This window comes from Macaca fascicularis, chromosome 4 (genome assembly GCF_037993035.2).
Source record: "Macaca fascicularis isolate 582-1 chromosome 4, T2T-MFA8v1.1".
Taxonomy (NCBI): domain Eukaryota; kingdom Metazoa; phylum Chordata; class Mammalia; order Primates; family Cercopithecidae; genus Macaca; species Macaca fascicularis.
The window spans coordinates 29,703,123-29,720,416 of record NC_088378.1 but is presented as its reverse complement, the minus strand read 5'-3'; the positions used below and the strand labels follow the sequence as shown (position 1 = coordinate 29,720,416).

The 17,294-nt window shown below is 39.8% G+C and overlaps 1 protein-coding gene and 1 non-coding gene across 31 annotated transcripts in view; one reads left to right on the top strand and one right to left on the bottom strand.

Annotated features, from left to right (window-relative positions):
- The window catches only part of NCOA7 (nuclear receptor coactivator 7), a 150,539-nt gene extending 143,770 nt beyond the window's left edge, over nt 1–6,769 (bottom strand). For 26 of the 30 annotated variants that reach the window (XM_074036998.1, XM_045391579.2, XM_074036989.1 and 23 more), the window contains exon 1: nt 5,754–5,881. The gene's annotated coding sequence lies outside the window, so the exon portion shown is untranslated. Of the gene's footprint in view, nt 1–5,626; nt 5,882–6,453 lie in introns of those variants that run through there. The other 4 variants (XM_045391580.2, XM_074036992.1, XM_045391582.3 and 1 more) reach the window with 2 other exon arrangements.
- Nucleotides 6,770–16,544: 9,775 nt separating this feature from the next.
- TRNAE-CUC (transfer RNA glutamic acid (anticodon CUC)) lies at nt 16,545–16,616 on the top strand. Its single transcript has one exon. It is a non-coding gene; the product is annotated as a tRNA-Glu (tRNA).
- The last annotated feature ends 678 nt before the right edge of the window (nt 16,617–17,294 follow it).

Genomic DNA, 17,294 nt, shown 5'->3' with positions numbered 1-17,294 from the left:
TCAGGAGGCTGAGGCAAGAGAATCACTTGAATCTGGGAAGTGGAGGTTGCAGCGAGCCAAGATTACATCACTGCAGTCCAGCCCAGGTGACAGAGGGAGTCTGTCTCATAACAGTGGGAATCTGTCTCAAAAAAAAAAAAAAAAAAGCTTGAAGAAAAAATGAATTGTTGGATGGTTGTGTACTGAACATGTACAGACATTTTTCCTTGTCATTATTCTCTAAACATTGTACTATAACAACTATCTACTTAGTATTTACACTGTATTGGGGTATTTCAAGTCATATAGAGATGAGTGTAAATATACAGGAGGATGTGCATAGATTATATGCAAATACTGTCACATTTTATATCAGGAACCTGAGCATCCTCAGATTTTGATATCTGCAGGGGTCCTGGAACCCACCCCTGGAACCAATCCCCTGCAGATACTGAGGGACAAGTGATTTATATTGAGGTGGGAGGGGGGTGGAGAGAGAAGAAGGATGAATAATTAAATAAAAGCTTCAACTTTGATTTTTTTTTTTTACCAATCTTACATACTATCCAAAATCATCGTTAAGTTTTACCAGAACGTCAATTTTGCTAGAAGCAAAGTATAGCTATTAGCTATAACACAGCTAATATAAAAAATTATTCCTAGTATGGAAAATTATTCCTAGTACGGAAGCCTACTTGGGACACTAATTACATGTGGAAGGCTCCATGAGTTTACAGAATCTCAGCTAAGAAATGCCCCTAGAGATGACACCAGAAATGAGTGTGGCTTGCTCATGAAAATTGGACAGCATGTTCCAAGCAGAGGGAAAAAACGTGGAGAAGAAAAATCATACTCTATCCATGAGCACAAAGTGGCAATTAGTTTTGTATTTCTAAAACACAAATTTTTAGCTTGGGGATCCACAAATAAGGATATGTAGGTAAATGGTATTTGCTGTGCATGATAACAACTTGAACTTCCATCAGGTTTTTTATGGGTCTATGAAATGGGTCAAGGGGACTTAGCTAAGAATGACTGTGGGTAAAACGCATGACAAGGAGGGATAGAGACAGGAGATGAATCTCTCAGGGTCCAAGAGAACAGGGTAAGATGTGCAGATTCCTTCCCGTGTATGATGGAAATGTTTTAGAAGGTCTGATGGGGGAAGTTTAGAAGGACAGCCTGCTGAAATGGGGCGGCTGAAATGCAGAGCAAGGCAGAATGCAGACAACAGTCCAAGGCATCTAAGGAGCAAAACAGAAGCAGTGGGGATGGAACAGAGTGAATTAGAGACAGGTTAGGAGAGAAAATGAACAGCTTCCATGTTCATATTTGCTTGCACATGCATAAAATGTCACTAGAAGATTATCAATTAACTAACACTGGTTACCTGTGGATTAGTGAAATGGGTGACAGGTGAATGAGTATGAGAGGGAGTACTTTCACTCTAGAGTCATTTGTACCTTTTGAACCATGAGGATACTACCTATTCTAAAAATAAATTTTAAAAAAGACATGAAGGTTATCAGAATGAGATGCCTCTCTGTAAAAACCTGCCCAGGTCCCCCTCCAAACCCCCTCTTATGTTTAAGTTGCACTTTTGAATTCAGATCATTTTTATGCCAAAGGCTACCAGACTGTACGAATGGCTGACCCTTGAGAAAGGCCGATCTTTCTGCTTACCGTGGTGATAAATATATCAAGCTCAACTTATCATGTCGATGTAAATACTGGGTTACCTGGGTAAATTCAACCAACTTAACAATTAGGTGTTAAAACATCAATATGAAGAATTAACTCCAGGAGCTCAATCTTTTAGATTTCATGGTAAATAAAAGAGGCTCAGAGAAGACTCCATAATTTATTAAAACAAGAATAAATCACATGAATCACTGATGTGAAGGTCAGATTTTTGATCCACTCTGGTGAGTGTTATGCTAAGTTAGGCCCTTTGGCTGAAAATGACTTTATTCTATTGAAACTCCTGTTCAACCTATATAGCATTTAAGGCAGGTACTCCAAATATAATTGACTTAAATTGAATGGCTTTATTAATTTCAAATTAGTAATGAGTGAATATACATGCAAGAGTTTAAAAAAAAGTTTTGTAAAACTATGTAACATTGTTTTCCATTTGGCTAAGTTCAAATGCACTAAATTTGCAATTCTTGTTCAAAACATTTAATGTAACCAATTAAACTTATTCATCAAAAACATACTGTGTCCAGAGATCAATTGTGCAATGTTTTCATTTATTTGGTTTTATGTTTTATAATCTGCCTTGTTCCACAAAGGATATGAGTCATCTTAAAAGAATATAATTCAATCAAATGGAAAAGTATAATTACATAAACATCAGAATCAAGAAAAACAAGGTAGAACAGAAGCTCAAGACCATAGGGAAAGACAGAATATTAATATTAGGTTATGAATTTTTATATGATTATTAAAATTCAGTTGCAAATTTGACTATTCATTTCCTAGTTGCCAAGTTAGAAAGGGAAATATAATCAATGATTTGATTCTCATTTTGCATGATGAAAAGACAACACACACACACACAAATTGTTCAGGGTAAGTAAAGTTTTTCTTTGGCATTTAAAGTTAAAAGGAATTTCTTGCATGAGTCTTCAAACAGGAACTATAGAAAGAACCATGATCATAACCATATTTCTAAAGTAACATAATAGTAATTTTCCTCCAGCTGTATTAATAAAATCCCTCAGTGTGGGCATATGGAGGGGGGGTGTGTTAAGAATGCAAAACAAGGTACCAAAGTACAGATTCTGAAGATCTGGGTAGACTCCTGGTCCAACAGCTAGTATTGGAAGGGAATAGGTTGACGTCATGGCTTTTGTTCAGCCAACCCCCCATAAACATCATTTCTCTCAATTAAGCTTCTGATCAAATTTAGCAACAGAAAATTCATATTCTCTGGAATGTGCAGAAACAAATGCATTTTGTATCACTGTTGAGGGGAGACCAGTAGACAACAATTACTCTTCATGTACTCCTTATATCTGAAATTCAAGGTCAAACAAATTTACTTCTGTATATTTTTTTCTGCAGTCAACAATTTTGATTCCAGTACACGTGAATTGAGTGGATCCTGTTGAATTTAAACAAACAAAAAATTATGGACTGGGATTTTAAAAACAATGGTAAATGGCATTTAACAAGAAAGGAATAGAGGTTTCTAAAATACAGCCTTTAGGAAGATAGAGAAAGACAGAGGAAATCCAGGTCTTGGATTGCATTCTGGTGGTGCTTCTGGAGGCGGAGTGCTGGGGAATCAGGAGGTAGGACCCAAGAGAGAAACATCCAATCCCAGAGGCACTGCGCATTTGGATGCAGGACACACAAGAGAAAAATACCTCTTCGAATCTGAGATTAGACCTTTTATTTGACTGTGATTCCAAGGCCAAAGTAATAGCAGTTAAACTGAGCAGTTAAAGGCTCAACTCCTATGTGTAAAATGAACACATAAGTGCTTACAAGTAACAAGGTAAAGAGAGCTTACCGTAACCAAAGGGGAGGGCTTTTTTGAAAAGCTTAGTGTGCAAGGAAGAGTCAGGTAAATTAATTGCTCAATACCCTGGGTTACAAATTTAAGAAGTGTAAAATGTAATTATCTTTTTTACAGGAGAGAATTTAGGATTTGTTTTAATAAATCATAACAAATTAATTTTTTTCATAAATTCCCTCTCACTGTTGGTTCCTACAGTCTTATTACCTTTTATAGAAAAGTTTTGTTTCCTTATCCATCTAGGAACAAAATAAGTAGGTTGGAGAAGCAATAGTAATAAAGTATGGCCTACCATATTGTGTAAAAATAAGTCATTTGGGTAATATGAAGTGAAGATGGTAAAGATGCATTAAAATGTCAGAAAGAAAATCTGGGAGCGCACCCAGATAATATTGTTAAGCAGAGATTGAAAGAAGTTCACACTGACTCATGAAATTCATGCGATGGAAAAAAAATGAAATCAAAACAGAAAATATCATAGTGTAAAAATAAAGCAAATAAAGTGTGATGCAGTTAACCTTTTTTTCTTTTTCAAAAACATGTAACATTTTAAAGCAGTTATCTTCCACTGTATCTTCCAAACCCTCATTTCACAATCTCCTGGCTGTCAAATTTAGAAACTGATGTGTTTCTATACTTAGGAGAAAACAGTTTAAATTGTGCATCTATATCTTACATTTTGAATCATTTAAGAATCACAGACACTTCTAAATGTTTTATTTCTACTTTTGCCTGTAATAAAAGACATGATAATTAGATCAAACCAGAAAAACTCAACTCTAAAACAAGTTATTAACCATCACTTATTAACCAAATCATTGTTTCCTCTGGGGTAACTTAGAATTTTCTTTGAAACACGACTTTTACTTTTTAAATTGTGTTTGAGAGCACAGTTGAAGTAGGCATGATTACCAATGAGACTGGAAATTTTGCAAGCTTAGACACGAAATGAACTTAGGAGTTGGGGAGAATTACCTCATAACCTTAATGACACATTACAGAAAGACAGCATATGGTCCTAAAAATGTCAGAATTGAAATATAAATGTTAAAATAACTGAGTTTGCCTATTTATATGAAGAAGCAATTTTTGAAATCCAATTAAATTTCACCAGCCACAGAACAATTCTGTGATTCTAAATTGTGGTTTTTAGATGAAAGCTTGAAACACAGTTCATTCATTCAACAAATAACTAATGAGCACTTATTCTGCATAAGATGCAGAAGATTATAGGATTTAAAAGAAAGATTCAAGATTCTGTCCTTTTTGAGCTTATACTGAGTCACTTCTCCAAATTTCTATACCTAAGTGACTATAAAATTGGAGCTTACAGTGATGCATTTTTCAAAACTTTAAACCTTATACCTGAATATAAAACAAAAAATGATAGCCTGGGAAGAGAGAATCTTGCCAAAAGCTCTAACGTATAAACTTTACACCTAGAGGGGAAAATCATTCACAGATAACCAGTTTCTAAGAAATACAGAGCATAACACCGAGTTGGAAGTTAGGCTGGGCACAAGGCTGCCTCTGCTGGCTGACCCGGTACATCCTTCCGGCAGAATCTCAACTCCCGACACCTGTATCAAAGTTGCCACTCTTAAAACACATCCCTTCATGTAAGCAGAGGCTCCTAAATACGCAGCACAACAATATCCCCCAGCCTCATCGATCTCCCGAATAATCTGACTTCTAGAAGGACCTTCTTTAAACTGGCCCTAACGTGTTGACGGTAAGGGTTTGCACCATCGGTTTTATATACCAACCAACTAGCTCTGAAATACACAAAAATCCACAGCGACTTCTACATGCCGCTAATATAACCCTTTGCCTGTCTACATGTTTTGGCTAGAAAGACGGGAAGAACGTATCTGCTAATCCAGCCGGAAAAACACAGTGACATATTTCCACCTGAGCTGCTGAAAATCCAACGGTCTTTTCCCCAAATAAGCCCCATGCCAACCTGTCCTCCCCACTCCCGCACCGCGGGGCGCGCACCCCCACAGCCCCCAGGGGGTTGGCGGGGAAGGGTCAAGCTCTCCTTCGCCCCCGCTCGGCCTCCCGAGCTCAAGCAGAGGTTTTCAGGTTCACAGGGGGCTGCGCCCAGCGCCATTAGCACACCTCCGAGCGCTCCACCGAGCCCCCGGCGGGAGGCAAGTTTGGCCGGTCCTGGACCCTGCCCGCGGCCTCTCGGCGGCAGCATCAGCAGCGGGCGGCGGCGAGGGCTGGGCCCCGCCTCACCACCTACCTACAGGGCGGGGGCGCCGGCTCCTGGGGTCCGGGAGAAGGGGATCAGACGCTTGCATTTCTGGCAGCGGTGGCCTCTGCTGCTGGGCGCCGGGGAGCGCATCCTCCCGGCGGGTGGAAGGAGGGGTCAGGGGAGGACCGTACGCCGAGGAGGAGCAAGGGGAGGAGGCGGGAGCTCCAAGGCGCGCGCCCGCGGGGCCCCGCGGCCCAATCGCGTGGGCGCAGCCGCCGCAGTCGGGGTGTCTTAGGCCTCTCCCCACGCGCGACGCCTCGCCAGCCACGCAGCTGCGCCCACCGTCAGGGCATCGGCAGCGACGGGCTCCCGAGCCCGGCCGAAGGCGGGGAGCCGCGGGTGGCGCGACACTGTGCAGACGCCCGCCTCTAGCTCCGCCCGGCCCGTGGCGCGCGCTGCACCCCACCGCGGTTGCGGGGGCCGGGGAGATAGGCGACCGGGCTCCGCGGCTCGGGCTGCAATTGCGGCATCCTCCCCGCCCCCCGCGACCTCCGAGCTGGGAGGCTGGGCACTCCGGCTACCCGCGGCTGCTGCAGCCCCCGCTGCCTCTAGCCCGGCGGCTCCGCCCCGGAGAGCTGCGCGCGCGGCCTCCGCAGGCCTCGGCCCTTTGTGGCGCCTCCCGAGTGCGGGCGCCTTGGTGCCCCAGCGAACCGCCGCCTGGCAGTGGCACCTAGGAGGGTCCTCTTACCTCACCCCGGGCCGCATCCCCTTAGAGCTGGCCCGCCTTAGCCCCCACTCTTCCTGGGAAGTAAGGCTTTGACAGCAGAGCAGGAGTTAGAGCGTCTCCCCAGCTTTAAAGCCCTTTGACTTTCCTTCCACCTCGGGACCGATGGCCACAATAAATTCATCCTTTTGTCCCTTCCGGCTTTGCATTTAGCAGAGGGGTCCACCATCTCCTCCCCCTCCCATTCCCGGTACAGCATCCTGGATGCTGCCAAACTGCAGTCATTACGGCAATAGGAACATAGCAGTTGGGCCCTCCAGCCGACTCTTGGCAGATACTCGAGAGAACCTTGGAGGGGGAAGGTTTGCATCAGCTGCGAGGCCCGTGCCTGTGAGCTCCCCATCCCCAGTTGTGTGCTGTTCCCTCTGCGGTCCCATGACCAGCACTGCAAGATGACTAGGAAGATCTGGCAGTGGAGTTCATTCACTCTTATACGCAGAAAAATATCCCAAGGAAGGGCCTGCAATAGTCTGTTAACTGTGTCACAGGCCTTCCACACAGATAAACTAGAAAGCGGCCTCCTCTGGGTTGTTGACGCTGCTTAAGCTGTAATAAACTCTCCGGAAGGCGGAGCAAAGCGTTAACAGTGGTGGCTTTGGCATTTCAGTAGCTGGTGGTCATGTTATACTATACTGCAAATGTGGAATAATTGTCCAATTTTGCACTAAGCACGTATTAATTTAGACGTCAGGTTTATATCTTTAGGATTTGGATGTAAAGATGTTGGATTTTTTTTCCGTAGCCATTGTGTTATTTGTAAATTATTTAGCATTTAGTAAGGGAAAATTAGGTTCCTAAAATATAAAGAGTTGATTGCATTGTATCAAAGGAACATGGTTTGAGATCTCCAGAGACGCTGAGCTGCTCTCACAGTTCTTTGATGAGTGCTTTTATGATTTTGAAATCTAAGGTTATTAAAAATCAGGCAAAAGAAAAACATGTTCCATGGCAAGGACAAATTGTCATTAAATAGCTAAGATTTTTTGAGATAGTTCTTTTAAGCAAATTGAAGGTTGGGTGTGAGGCCCTGTGGGAGCTGCACTGCGCTTGTCCAGGAAGCACCCAGTGGGGCGTGACTTGGCTGCTTCCTGACACTCTGGTTGATCTAGAGCCCCAGTTTATTTTCAAAAGATAACTATTATTATTTATGATATTTTCCCAAATTTAGAATTACTTGATGATAGGAATGTATATGTACGTAACTGATGTATAAGTAACAGGATGAAGTCACTTAGGAGGAGAATTTGGCAGTTGCTTACTCTTTAACAAAATTTTTAAGTTTTGAATGTAGTTTCTGAAGGAAATGTCCATTGACTTACAGGTTTTCACTGTTTCTCATCCTTTTACTACCAAGAGGCCCCTGTTGTTTTTCTCTCTATGGACTCCATGTTTTGTAAATAAATTAAGCAGTGATTTTTTTATTAGACAAAAAGCTATAACTGAGCATGTATTTTTAAAGTTGTGACCATCAATTATAAAACTTCAGTCTTCTGGCCAACAAGCGCGGTGGCTCACGCTTGTAATCCCAGCACTTTGGGAGGCCGAGGCGGGCAGATCACAAGGTCAAGAGATCGAGACCATCCTGGCCAACATGGTGAAAGCCCGTCTCTACTAAACACACACACACACACACAAATAGCTGGGTGTGGTGGCGCGGACCTGTAGTCTCAGCTACTTGGGAGGCTGAGGCAGGAGAATCACTAGAAACCGGGAGGCAGAGGTTGCAGTGAGCCAAGATCACACCACTGCACTCCAGCCTGGTGACAGAGTGAGACTCCATCTCAAAAAATAAAAAAGGCAGTCTTCCAAAGATACTGCAAGGAATTTAAGAATCTATCTTTATGAACTCCTCTAGGACTGCACGCTGTATCACATGCTTCTTATAACATTTTTATTATACGGAAAGTCCTGATATAATAAAGATTCTGCTCCCCAGCTAAGGGAGTACAAACTCTTCCTAAAGATTCTTCACTCGTTCCTTTCCATTAACTGATTTACCTAAGCCTTGGCTTTATAGAGAAATCAGAAGACATGAAACTATTCCTTATATGTGTTGTCCAGTACTGTATGCATTAGCTACTTGTAGCCGTTTAAATTTAAATTATGGCTAGACTGTGCTTTTGGACAGCACAGACTAGAATATTTTCATTATTGCAGAAAATCATTTTGAACAGTACTGCCCTAAATAGGTCAAATTTTAATTGGCAGATAAGATATAATACATGAAATAATTTGGGAAATCTTAGTGTACTACAGATCAAACCTCAGTAGAAAGTGTACTTCTTAAGAACATGGTAATCTTTAAGAATTCAGGCTCTGGCTTCAGACTACAGCTCCACCACGTGCTGACCTTGGGTAAACTACTTAACCTCAGTTGCTTTATCTGTAAAGGATATGCTTTATCTATAAAGAATGGCAACAGTACCAACTTTATAGGGTGGATATAGGAATTAAAGGAGATAATCCCGAGTGGTTCTTAGACTAAAGTCTAGAATGTGGCCATCAATCAAAGGTATTACTAGAATAATATACTTTATTATGATAAAGTTGTTCTTTTTAAAAATGGCATCCCTAACACTTTTCACTGTTCTTGGCTAGCGGAAGTTACTTGGTAAATGCCGAATTAATGAAAAAATGTAATACTACACTGATTTTATGGCTGTGAGGGCCTCTTTTAAATATGAAAACTGGCCTTTCTCTGTTGAAGGGTAGAGGCCATTGTAGGATAATTTAGGTGGGTTTGTCATTTAACTTTTGCGGGAATAAACAACCTTTCTACGGTGAGACTTTGGAGTAGATAAGAAGAGCAGAGATCCCTTCCTTTCCTAAAGGAAGAAGAGAGGGATCACTTCACTCACTCTGCCATTTGCTTGCTTTGCTGAACCTGTGGGAGGCAGCTGGATCTCTGGGTTCAGGCAACAGGATTTCTCCCAAGTGATTTTCTAGAGGACTAAGGTGGGCGGGCTTAGAGAAACATTGCCAAACAGTGGCAATCCTACAAATGTGTTTGGTATTTTTCTTACCTATCTATCTAAAGACAATTCTTGTAATGAAGCAGCATGATTAGTATTTCTGTTTTTGAACACAACACTAGTAACTTCTTATGAAATTAAAATTCTAAAAATATTGACAAATACTGCTCTAACATTGCCCAAATGAAAGACTACTGAGTGTCTGGCTGATCTAGAGCGCCACTGTATTTTCTTTTCCGTTCTTTTTTTTTTTTTCAAGACAGGGTCTCATTCTGTCACCCAAGCTAGAGTGCGACCTCCAACTCCCGGCTCCAGTGATCTTCCCACCTCAGTCTCCCAAGTAGCTGGGACTACAGGCATGCACCACCACACCCGGCTAATTTTTGTATTTTTTGTAGAGATGGAGTTTCACCATGTTGCCCAGGCTGGTCTCAAACTCCTAGGCTCAAGCAATCCATCTGCCTCAGCCTCCCAAAGTGCTGGGATTACAGACATGAGCCACTGCACCTGGCCTATTTTCACACCTGTAATCCCAGCATTTAGGGAGGACAAGGTGGGTGGATCACTTGAGGTCAGGAGTTCGAGACAAGTCTGGGCAACATGATGAAACCTGCCAATACTAAAAATAGAAAAATTAGTTGGGCATGGTGGCACATGCCTGTATCCCACCTACTGGGGAGGCTGAGGCAGGAGAATCACTTGAACCTCAGAGGCAGAGGTTGCACTGAGCTGAGATCATACTTATGTACTCCAGCCTGGGTGACAGAGCCAGACTCCATCTCAAAAAAAAAAAAAAAAAAAAAAAAGATAATGATTATTATGTATGATATTTTGTCCCAAATTTAGAATTACTTGATTACAGGAATGGGTATGTACATATGTGATGCATAAATAACAGGATAAAGTCACTTAGAAGGAGAATTTGGAAGTTGCTTACCCTTTAACAAAATTTTTAAGTTTTGAGTGTAGTTTCAAAACTGGTTAAGTAATGACCTTGGAGCTACTGAAAATATTGAAATGTCTTTAGAAGGTCTCTCAAAAGGTGTGGGAGACGAGTTTTATGCATTAGGTGATGAGCTTAGGCTACTAGCACCAAGAAAATTCACTCTTTAGTGAACCTATCCTTCTTTCTCTAGCACAGAGAGAAACACCTCTTTTCATACACTTGACTCAGGCTGGTTGAGACACAGGAGGCAAATACTGATGATCACGTGTGGAGGTATACGAGTAGCCATCCTGCAACTAAAGAGGCAGAAGAGAGTTTATTATTTAATAGTATTGAAGGTGGTGGCTCATTTTCACAAACTGGGGTCATTTGTCTACTGGTTAATTATGATAATATCTTGAGTTCTGAGAAAAATGTAAAGGTGTCCTTTTGTGGCTAGACCTATGTTCAGTGCTTCATTTGGCTTGTTATAAATCTGAAGAGGAGGTAGAAATCACCTTGGCCTTTGTGGAGTCTACCAGAGTGCACTGAGAAAGAAATATTGCTGTATATAGACATGGATTGTTGTCCATATAGCTGTCATCATTTCATACTTATGGCTGATTATTTAGAGTTAGCCCAATAAATCTGTCCTTTTCTTTTATTCACAGTTAATTAAAAAAATCTGCTTTTGAACAATTTCCTGTCGTCTTATTTCTTCTACAAATAGTCTGTTCAGTAGCTTGAGAAGTCGTGACATAGTTTTTACACTTTCTGAAAAACATATTCAAATAAGCTGCTACAACACTGGTGCTAAAATATAATTTAAAATTTTGAAAGGAATCCCTAAAAAAGTGACATTATGTGGTGGTGGTTTGTATTATTGGGTACAATAAATTTACAGTGAATATACTAATAGGGAAATAATTACAGATTAATAAATAGTTGCAAAAAATGTACAGGGAAGTCCTGTGTTTCCTCCTAGTTTTCTCCCCATGTTGCATATCTTACATAATTATATTACAATATCAGAACCAGGAAATTGACATTGGTACAATCTTGAGAGCTTATTCAGATCTCACCAGTTTTTTCTTTTCTTTTTTTTTTTTTTTGAGACAGAGTCTCACTCTGGTGCCAAGGCTGGAGTACAGTGACACCGTGTCAGCTCACTGCAGCCTCCATCTCCTGGGTTCAAGCAATTCTCCTGCCTCAGCCTCCCGAGTAACTGCGATTACAGGTGCCCACCACCACGCCCGGCTAGTTTTTATACTTTTAGTAGAGATGGGGTTTCACCATGTTGGCCAGGCTGGTCTCGAACTCCTGACCTCAGGTGATCGACCCGCCTTGGCCTCCCAAAGTGCTGGGATAACAGGCGTGAGCCACCGTGCCCAGCCAGGTTTCACCAGTTTCACATACATTCATGCATGGTGTGTGTGTGTGTGTGTGTGTGTGTGTTTCTATGCAATGTTATCATATCTTGTATCACCACCACAATAAAATACAGAGCTATCACCATGAGGCTCCCGTAAGCTACTCCTTTAGAATCATACTGATCTTCCTCTTCACCACATCCCTATTCCTGGCAACCACTAATCTCCCTTCTCTATAATTTCAAGAATGCTATATAAATTGAATCAAATGGTACCTTTTAGATTGACTTTTTTCCCCACTTACTATAATTCCCTTGAGATCTATTCAAGTTATTACATGTATCAATCGTTCCTTCCCTTTTCAGATAATATTTCAAGGCATATCGATATACCACAGTTTGCTTAACCATTCACCCATTGAACGGCATTTCAGTTGTCTCCAGTTTTGGGCTATTATGAATAAAGCTACTGTTATGAACATTCATTTGCAGGTTTTATGTGAACATAAGTTTTCATTTTTCTGGGATAAATGCCCAAGAGTACATTTGCTGAGTCATATGGTAAGTGCATATTTAGTTTTTTAAGAAACTGCCAAACTATTTTCTAGTGTGGCTATTCCATTTTATATTCCATATATACGTGATAAAAGATGGATTTTTAATCTATTAAATAAACTTAGTATAAAGATACATTTATCTTATTACACCATAATTGCTTGGTTACTTGAACTCCACCAGACTAAGTTTGAAGGTCAGGGATCCTGTTTTGTTCAGTATGGTGTCTTTGGTGTCCAACATAGTACCTGACATATATTAGATTCAATAAATGTTTGTCAAATGAATGAATAGCTTAATAAACAAAAGAAGGACAGCTGACTCAGGTTGAGATCAAATTGAAAAATTATAAATAAATTATAATGATAGTTGAATATGAATTGGATACCATGATTTTTCTTCTAGCATTTTCAAATCAGAAATTGGCACTGTATAAGATGAATCACTTGTGGGCAGGTTAATAAAAACTAAATGTTAAATTACGTTGTTCCAAGGTTATTTTTGGCTGTACTTTGGTAACAGAAGGTTGTAAACAATCTAAATGCCCAATGATATGGAACTGCTTTAGTAAGATATCTGTACAGTGGAATACCTACCCTGCGGTTGTCAAAAACAATGAGGAAACTCCATTTAAATAATGAACACCCTCTAAAGATATTGATTAAAAAATACAGAAAACCATGTAGAGTATGCTACTCTTTGTGTAAAAAAAAATTAAAAAGGAAATTAAAGAAAAATAGATATACGCACGAATATGTAAATTCTTCCTGTTATAAAATACAGGCTGTACCTGGGTCATGTTGTGCTTGAAAGTAAAGAGGTGCTCAAAAATGTATAGGGACATTCCAAAAGAACACAGGAGCCAGCTTGAATGGACTCCTGGCTGAATTTGGGACAATTTAGGTTTTAAATGAATAATGACAGCAACAGAATATAACACATTGAATAAAAACTCACTAAAACAGAAAAAAGAATATGAGTCCGGGCTGATATGTAAAAATTAAATAAAGAATAAAAAGAGGGAGGAGAGGAAGGAAAGTTCTTTTCAGAAGAATGATAAAATTAAAATATCACCATTTTGCCATCACTGTAGCAATAATTGATTCAGACAAGGATCATCAGTGGATGCTAAACCCATTGGCTAAAAGTTTGCTGAGGAACAGATTGGTCTACAGTCTCAAAGTATCACTTCCACCATTGATATTTGCTTTTTCCAACATTTGCCAATTAATTACAATTATAAAAGGTAGCTTTATGACGGAGTAATATGGCAGACACCTTAATCAAGTGACCGTACTTACTGTACTAGTTTCCTGTTGCTACCATAAAAATTGCCACTAAATTAGGGACTTAAAGCTACGCAAATTTATTATCTTACAGTTCTGTAGTTCAGAAGCACAACATAAGTCTCATTGAGCTAAAATCAAGATATTGGCAGAGCTGCTTTCTGTCTGGAAGCCTATGGGAGAAAAGGAATTGCCTGCATTCCTTGGCTTGTGGTTCTCCTTCCTCCCTTTTCAAAGGCAGCAATGGCCAAATGAGTCTTTTGCACATCACATCACTCTGACCTGACGCCTCTGCCCTGCTCTTTCACTCATAAGAATGTTTGTGATGATTTGGGGCCCATCCAGGTAATCTAGGATAATCTCCTCCATCTCAAAATCTTAATCACATTTGCAAAGTTCCTTTTGCCATGTAAGGTGACATGTCAACATGTTCTGGGGATTAGGACAGTGACATCTCTGGGGTTGTGGGGTGAAGCGGACATGGTTCTGCCTACCACACTTACCCATTACAGGTAATGTGATACACTGGAATTATGTGCATTCTGATATAATGCACTGAGAAAGACACATCACTTAGGATAGTTGTCCCGCCAAAAGAAATATTTAAATTGGCCAACTTTCTGAAACTATTGTACTCCACTATTCAAAAAGGTCAATGATGTAAAAGAAAAAAGTTAGGGGAAACTGTTCCAGATTAAAGGAAGGAGACTACGGACATGTGACAACTAAATGCAAGGTATAATCCAAGAGTATATCCTAGATTAAAAGAAAAACTATAAACGAGATTATTAGGACAACTAGAAAATTTGATTATTGACCATATAATAAATGACAACGTGGAATTAAATTTCCTGAGATGATAATTAGATTGATTGCTCTTAGTAGATGCATAATAAAGTGTTTAGTACGTATGATAAAGTATCATGCTGTCTGCAGCTAACCTCAAATGGTTCTGAAAAAAACAGAGAAAGCAAATATGGAAAATATTAATAATTGATGAATCTAGAACAGTACTGTAAGACAGAAATATAATGTAAGCACATGTATAATTTTAAATATCCTAGTAGCTACATTAAAAAAGTAAAAAGAAAGCAAAATTAATTTTAATATTTTATTTAACCCAATATATCCAATTATTCTCATTTAAAAACGTAATTAAAGTAAAAAGTATTAACGCAATATTTTACATTTCTTTTTCTAAATACTAGTGCTTAAACGTGCAGTGTGGATCCAACACTTACAGAATATCTATTCATACTGGCTACATTTTAGTGCCTAATAGCCACAAGTTGCTGGAGCTGTAAATTGGAAGGCACTGATCTAGATGAAGGGTATATGTGTGTTCATTGTACTACAGTTGTAACTTTCTGTTGGTTTGATGTTTCAAAACCAAAAAGTTGGAGGAAAATGAACTAGATACGTGTTGTATGTGCATAGATCATTTCTGGGAGATATAGAAGAAGCTGGTAACACTGATTACTTCTAGGAAGAAGAAAGGAGTGAGTAGGAGGGTGGCTTTCACCATACCCTTTTGTACTTTGCGTAAAATATTGTGACTAAACCTATAAAAATTTAAACTAATATCTGCTTAATCTTTTTATTCAAAACCAGATACTCTAATGCTAAGGTCTAGCAACCCCTTAATTAAGAGGTAAGAGCTCCACCTACTGAACTTGATCTAAGATTCCTTGGGATAGGAAAGAAGTGTCCCACTTAAAATACAATGAAGTGTAGAAATTTCTTCTGATGATTTTTCTATCTTATTATCTTAATAACCCCCTTAAATCTTCCTGTTCTCATATTATTCCATATTTTCAGATAAAGTATATCAATGATTTAAACTTCATCTCTGATTTGCTGAAAAAAAAAAAAAAAGAAACGAGATTCAAGCACAGGCTCACCTAATTTTGTGGTAATGGATGATGACTGCAACTCACAGTGGCGCCGGATGTTGTGAGCAAGTTCATTACAAATTTATGTCTTACTTAAGCCTCCTTCCATCTTGCAGCGGAGCGAAGTCTCTTGGGTTAGATTTCTTCAATGTAACGGCTGGCACTTTCAAAGCTGAGTTATATCTTACTGCCCTCTGCATTTACTTTATGAGAGTTTCGGAATTAAGACTCTGCTGTAAGGTGTCTTGATTCCTTTGGTAATTGCATCATTTCCTGGCCGTGTCTAGTATATAATGCGGAGAAGTGAAGCAATTGCCCAGATAATAACAGTTTGGAAAGTAGGATAATAAACACAGCGGGTTTGAAGGATTTGCTTGGAACCTTGGGCAGACGTCCTGATCCTTCACTAGGCATACCACCCACCGCTCTCCCAGCCTCGTTAGCCTGCCTACACCAAATAAATAAAATAGAACCGCGTGCTATGAGGCTATGTGGCCCTTCATCACCCACATTTGTAGAGCACGCGCTCTGCACCCAGGACAGTGCGGGGTCGCTCCGGCTCTTCACCGAGAAACGCTCTCAGCCGGTGGCAGTCTATCGTCAGATTTAGTAAAATGTTTAGAGGGACTCAACAACCGCGTGACAGAGAACGAAGAAAGACGGAGAGGGACAGAAATTAGATTTGAAATAGAGGCTAAAATGGTTAATAAAATAATAAAGCAAATTACAAGGCTCTGGACAGTACGCGTCCAGACAACACTTGTCTTGGTAAAGAGATTTCCATGTTACGTAAAAGAATGAGAATTTCCAGGATGTCTTGTCCAGCATGGCAGTCGGAAGAGGATTAGATTTGGAGGGTATAGGTGTTTTCCTTAAGGGGCCATCGGGGAGCTCGGCGGAAGGCGCCGAGAATTTGCTTCAATTTCAGGAAATAGACTCAGAGCAAGAACAAAGTAGGTGTGGCTTAGACGCAATACTCTACCTCCTACTGGTTAGAGGAACGAAATACAGATTTTTAAGGCAGCAAGTATGTTTAGAGACAGCTACCAAATAAGTTCCCTGGTGGTCTAGTGGCTAGGATTCGGCGCTCTCACCGCCGCGGCCCGGGTTCGATTCCCGGTCAGGGAAGCTTTATTTTCTTTGATTTTTGAATCCTGCAAGCAATGTAGAATCCATCCTGCAAGCAACGTAGAAGTCATGAGTTTTGTGTAGTTTTCATTTGCTGGTTGGGTTTTTTTTTTTTTAATCATAAGTTTTATGTACTTTTCATTTGCTTGTTGGGGTTTTTTCATCATTAAAAATGGACTGTTTTAAAATGTTATTTAATCTAAGGCTTAAAATACGCCATCTCTACAGGTAATGTAATTTATAATCAATCAAATAACATAAAGTTCTGTGATTCTAAAATTGTATTGTTCAGCTTTTAAAAATAATTTAGATGTTTACAAGCAGTCAGTTAAGCCCGTGTTTAACCTTGATTTTGTTTGACTAATAAAAGATGAAAATAGTTTATGAGGAATAATACTTATTCAGTATCATCCTTAGAGTTAATTTTTAGTTTTTCTATACATTCAGATTATGTACTTTGGAGATTATTTGCCTATATTGGAGCTATTCCTACTCTCATCTTTATAAATATGAGATCTTGTCTGAGATGTATGGTTGGCTAATTATTACATAGCTAGTTTATAGTGTTCTAATAACCCATTTAGTTATTATTATTATTATTTTTTGCTAATTTCAAATTTTCTGTAACAGATTTACACAAATATGGTAATTGTCTTCCATCCAGAGTATCAATTGCCA